The sequence below is a fragment of the Arvicanthis niloticus genome, chromosome 7 (genome assembly GCF_011762505.2).
Source record: "Arvicanthis niloticus isolate mArvNil1 chromosome 7, mArvNil1.pat.X, whole genome shotgun sequence".
Taxonomy (NCBI): domain Eukaryota; kingdom Metazoa; phylum Chordata; class Mammalia; order Rodentia; family Muridae; genus Arvicanthis; species Arvicanthis niloticus.
Window position 1 is genome coordinate 91,374,985 of NC_047664.1, and position 6,201 is coordinate 91,381,185.

Sequence of the window (6,201 nt, forward strand, 5' to 3'; positions counted from 1 at the left end):
CAAGTAACACAAAACTCAGACAAAACAAACACACACAGAGACTAACAGAAACCCGTCTCAATCACGAGTGCCAGCCGGGAGGGATTCTACATCCTACCTGGCACCCAGATGGGAATCTCCCAGGTGTCCCTGGGAATCCCTGTCCTCCTGGGACATCTCTCAGGGCACAGCAGCTGGTGACCCACCAGCACCTGTTTGTCTCCTCCTGAGACTGAAACAGTTTGCTGTCTCTTCCTGAGGCAGAAACGGCTGTGCTCAAAACACAGAAACCACAGAAACAGAAATCTTTTACTGAGACAATATAGACAACAAAATTGGTCAAAAACACAGAAATCATACCTCCATGGGTTCTTAGAGCTTAGGATGGTCACAGTTTGGTCAGGGAACCAAAACGTAAAGTCCTCACAAAAGGGAGGAACTCCCCCCACTCAAACCTCGGGAATTAACGGCCACCCAATAACTCACAAGACACCAAACTCAATGCAATCAGCAAGAGATATATTTCAATCAGCATGTTGAGGTCAAGACCCATAACCCATGTGGGGCAGTGGGGTCTAAACCCTAGCTTTGGAGGTGGAGGGAATTTAAAGGCAAAAACCACAAGGAAAAAAAAAACACAACCCAGGGGGAAACCACAACCCAGGGGGAGTGAAGGGGGTTATTGGAGAATACCTGTGGAAAGTTCCAGCCCACTATTCAGTTTATGACAGGGTTCAAGGAACAGTCAGGGAGAACATTTTGTATAGGCTATTCTCAAGAGCCTATTCGTAATTAACCATCTATCTTGTGGTCAGCCAAGTTCCTTAAACACAGAGCTCACAACCAAGCTGACCTGCACTCTTGGTTCTGCTCAGCCTGCTAGGAGTTTTTGGAAAATTTTAACCCTTTCAAAAGAGCAGCAGCAGCAGCAGTTGAGTGTAGTCAAGCAGAACCTAGTGTACTATAGAGGGAAGATCTGGAGAAGCGACCCAGCTCCTTTCTTTTGAGGAACGCAGAAGATCATCTGTGGATCCCAGATACTGGAACAAGAAGCTGTAATTTTGAAGTTACTTTGGAGACCCCAAGATTTTTAGGTTCCAGAGCTATGGGATACCTTCTCAGGAAAACTACTTTCAGGAAATAAAATCAGTCAAAGTGACAGAATTGTGCTGCAGTGAGCAGGGCAGAAAGGAGTTGGAGATCTGAAGAATGCTTTGGCATCAGACATGGAGATGCAAAGTTTGGAGATTGCCTTGCTGGCTTTTGGTCTTCTTTTGGCCCAGTATTTCCTCACAATGGTGATAAGGAATCGTGAAGTATATCCTGTAAATTTAGATGGATATGATGTACTATTTGTTTTGGAAAGTATAGGGGATTATAGTTACATGATTGGAATGATCTTAGAGGAGACTTTGAACTTTAGACTTTTAACATTTATGAGACTGCTATAGATGATGAGGAATTTTTAATTTGAACTTCATGTATTTTGTATAATGCTATTTTAAAAATATGATCCCCATGCACTCATGTGTTTGCACAATCATATGGGGGCCAGGCAGTGAAATTTGGTAGTGTGAATATGCTTGGCTCAGGGAGTGGGAAGAAGTTATGAGGTGTGACCTTGTTGGAGGACATGCATCACTATGTAAGTGGGCTTTGAAGTTCCACCCAGTGCAGAATGGGCCCTCCTACTTGCTCCCTGGCAGACAGTCTTGTAGTGGAAGACAATTATCTCCAACCCAGATAAGAGCAGTCAAGGAAAACACAACTCAGCCATTATGAATATATTCTGTAAGCCTAGATTGGGCAGATTCATCACTACTCTACCCTGTTCCCCAGCTATGAGACCCTTATAACTTGAGGATTTCCCAGTCACACATTTGTCCTTCTACCTCTTGCTTCCATCATCTTCCTCCATTGTCTTTTCTCTCCTCTCTTCTTTCCAGTAGTCCTCTCTCTCTCTTCTCTCCCCAGTCGTCATTGTCTCAGTCATCTTCCTCCTCCATTGTCTTCCTCCAGTTGTTGTCTCTCTCTCTTCCACCAATCTTTATTTCTCTACCTTTCCTTCCTCTGCCCAATCACTGGCTCCAGCCTTTATTTTACAAATTAAGATGGGCAGAAGGTTCACTAGAAATCACCTGTGTAATGATTCACACCTCCTCTGCAGCCCTTCACAGGAAAGGGGAATTAGTATCAAAATACAAGGCCAGGGCTATCCACAACATAGTCTCTTCCTGGCTGCCTTTGGATCAAGATGCAGAACTGTCAGCTTCTTCGCCAGCATTATGTTTTCTTGCATGCCTACCATGCTTTCTGCTATGAAAAAGGACTAAATCTCCGAAACTGTAAGCCAGTCCCAATTAAATTGTTGCTTTTATAGGAGTTGCCTTGTTCATGATTTCTCTTCATAGCAATGGAAATGCTAAGACAGACACCCTGTGAGTGCATTTAATATGGTCAAGCCTTTGCACAATTCTCTAGTCTTCATTATCATGAAAGAATATGTGCTAGAGAAAAACCTATGAATATGTTTAGTATAATGAAGCCTTTGCACACCTCTAAACTCTTCATCATTATGAAACTATTCATACTGGACAGGGCTTACATACTGTGCTAAAGCCTTTTATGTTATGGGGTCCACTGAGATCCAACACAACTCAAACACAGAACAAGGCAAATGATAAGAATTTATTGTAATCAAGTCACTACTGATAATTGAGAGCCACAAAATTACACTCAGAAGCTCAGCTGCAATACCCCAGGCTCAGCCCCACCCTGAGCCAGAAAGTTATATAGCTTCCAAAAGTCAAAACCACAAAGTCCTGTGCCAAGTTACAGTTACATTTTTCTCCCAATCACAGATTTTTTCTGTTGTTACTCTATGTGAAATGATAAAGAATGTAGGTTGATGGTCTACACTATCACAGCCACTTGTTCTTTTGTGGTTAGGAACATGCATTATATTTTGAAGGATAAAACATGAATAACAGAAATTATGGTTAGGAACAGTCATTGTGTTTGGGGGAACAAAACATGAACAATGACAGCTGGCCAAATATTGTTAAGTACACAGGTTCCCCTATGACCTGGGACTTGAACTTAGTTTCAGTTTATGATTAAATGGAGGTTGGTAACAAAAAGGCAGTCCTTAGGACAAGTTTCTTTTGTTTCTTCCCAACATTTAGATATCACGGTCATTTTTGAATACATAGCAGAACACATGTCAGAGAGAAACCTTGTAACTGAAATCAATGTAATAAAAATTTTTTCACAACACAAGTATCTATGAACAAAAAGGAATGCATCCTGCAGAGAAACACTATGAATAAGCAATGTGGTAAAGCCTTTGCATGTGGCAGTAGTACTAGAAACTGTGAGAAAAAGTCATAATGCAGAGAAACCCCACAACTTGGTCAATGTGTTAAAGTTTTGTACTTTCTGGTATCTTTATAGAAAGATATCTTTTTTTAAAAAAATAAAAAGATATCTGGTATCTTTTTAGTAAGTAATCAATCTATTAAAGACTTTGCATATTATAGTAGTCTTTGAGCACCTTCAATAATATCAAAAATAGTTGGGCAGTTGTGGTGCATGCTTTTAATCCCAGCACTTGGGAGGCAGAGAGAGGCAGGTGGATTTCTGGGTTTGAGGCCAGCCTGGTCTACAGAGTGAGTTCCAGGACAGCCAGGGCTACACAGAGAAACCCTTTCTTGAAAAACCATATAATAACAACAACAATAATAATGATAATAACCCTGTCTCAAAAAACCAAATAATAATAATAATAATAATAATAATAATAATAATAATAATAATAACCCTCTCTCAAAAAACCAATAATAATGATAATAACCCTGTCTCAAAAAACCCAAATAATAATAATAATAATACCAAAAGTAATCTGTGACAACAAATAATTTGTATGATCCTACCCAACACACTTACACTGAGTTACTCGAGGTTATTTATTATGAGGAAAAAATGTGACAAGCATCAACAATCATTTCAAACTTTATGTCTCTCTATTTTGTTTGCACTTGCAAACTCATTTGTACATATGAAGGCCACTGCATTTTCTTTGTATTTTTTGTTAATTACAACTTTGCTGAAAGGGTTTATCAGCTCTGGGAATTGCCTTTGGGAAGTTTTGTTCCACTTGTGCATACTATCATATCATCTGCAAATACAGATAATTTTACTTCCTCCTTAAATTTACAATGTAATGTTAACATAATTAACATTACATTGTAAATTGCAATATAGGACTAGTTAATATTAAATTGTAAATTGCAATATAAGACAAGTTAACATTAAATGGTAAATTGCAATACAGGACCATTTAACATTAAATGGTAAATTGCAATATAGGACCAGTTAACATTCAATTGTAAATTTCAATATAGGAATTGCAATAGAGGACCAGTTAATATTCAATTGTAAATTCCAATAAACAAACAGTTAACATTAAATTGTAAATTGCAATATAGGACCAGTTAACATTAAGGAGTAAATTACAATACAGGACCAGTTAACATTAAAGTGTAAATTGCAATCAGAACCAGTTAACATTAAAGTGTAAATTGCAAAATAAGACTAGTTAACAGTAAATTGTAAATTGCAATATAGGACCAGTTAACAGTAAATTGTAAATTGCAATATAGGACTAGTTAACATTAAATTGAAACTTGCAATATGGAACTAGTTAACATTCAATTGAAAATTTCAATATAGGACTCATTAACATTAAATTGCAAATTTCAATATAGGACTAGTTAACATTAAATTGCAAACTTCAGTATAGGACTAGTTAACATTAAATTGCAAATTTCAATATAGGACTAGTTAAAATAATTCTCTGTGTGGGAAAATAAAGTTTACTTTAGCTTTTGGGTTTTCTATTTGCATCTGTATTTCATCATTTTCTGTGTCATTAACTTAGAATGGATCTTGGTCATCTGTGTCTTCCATAAAATATGATACTAGTGCTCTAAAGTGCATATTATGTAAAATTGACCTAGGGCTCATGAGGTGTCAACCAAATTAGACTCATAGCAAACCCATAAGGGCACCAGAGAACAGAAAATAAATCCAACCAAAATTTAGTAGTCTTCTAATTTAGTGAAATGCTTAGGAATATAGTGCCATAGGGTATTCAGAGATATTAATTTTAAGGTGAAAGATAACTCAGTGCACCTGGCCATTCTCACTGCAAAGAGAGAAGCACAACATTTACTGGACCGATTAGGATTCTCCTCACTTGGGTGTGTTACACCAGTCAGTATATCTAGTAGCTCAGAAAGATGCTAGCTTTCTATTGGGGGCCAAAACCAGAAGAAGGCTCTGTAACAGGACCAGGCTGCTGTGCAGACTGTTCTACCAGTTTCATGGTTAGAGAGGAATGTTGTTTGAAGCCTTTGGCAGGTGTTTATTGTGAATCATAGATTTTGAATATTGGAGCAAGGCTCTACCATCAACTCTGTCCAACAATTTCCCCTTGAAAAGAAATATCTTCACCTGCTATTCCATCTTAGTAGAACTTGAGCATGTATTGCCAGGGAAATGTTAGTGATCCCCGAAAAGACACACACAGGAGATGATCTGATGCAACTCACAGCAGGGTCTTTATTCTATTTGAGCTAGCTTGCCCATATCCCCAATGCACCAGCATCAGCCAAGACTGTTTGGGTGATGGTGGAGCCCCAAATGTCTATCGGGGAAAGGCTTTATTGTAAGCAGCAAGTGGGGAGTATGTGTGCAAGCATCTAATTGAAAAACTGCTGTGACCTTTAACATAATTGGCTGGTGCTGGGAGTCACATCATAAACTTAGCTTCACCTCCCCTCTGCATTAGTGGTTGTTAAGCATGGTCTTGTAACCTGAGGTGAAGGTTTGTTGGGGAAATAACATGGAGACCCTGGTATTGTTGACAATGTAACTTGGAAACTCTATTTTTGTTTGGGATTAGGGTTAGGGGTTTTGTTGGGGAGCAACTTGGAAACTGATGCTCAGTACTTGAGTTGCCTAGAAGCCTATAGTTTCTACTCCTGTACAATGCCCCTGGTATTATACATGCACCTAAAACTTCCTGGTACAGGCTGTATCATCAAATGACTGAAGAAGAAATAAATAGGTCCTGCTTTACTAAGGGTTCTGCCTGTTATGCAGACCCCATCAAGAAGTGAACAACTGCAGCATGAAAACATGTTTCTGGGACAATCCTGA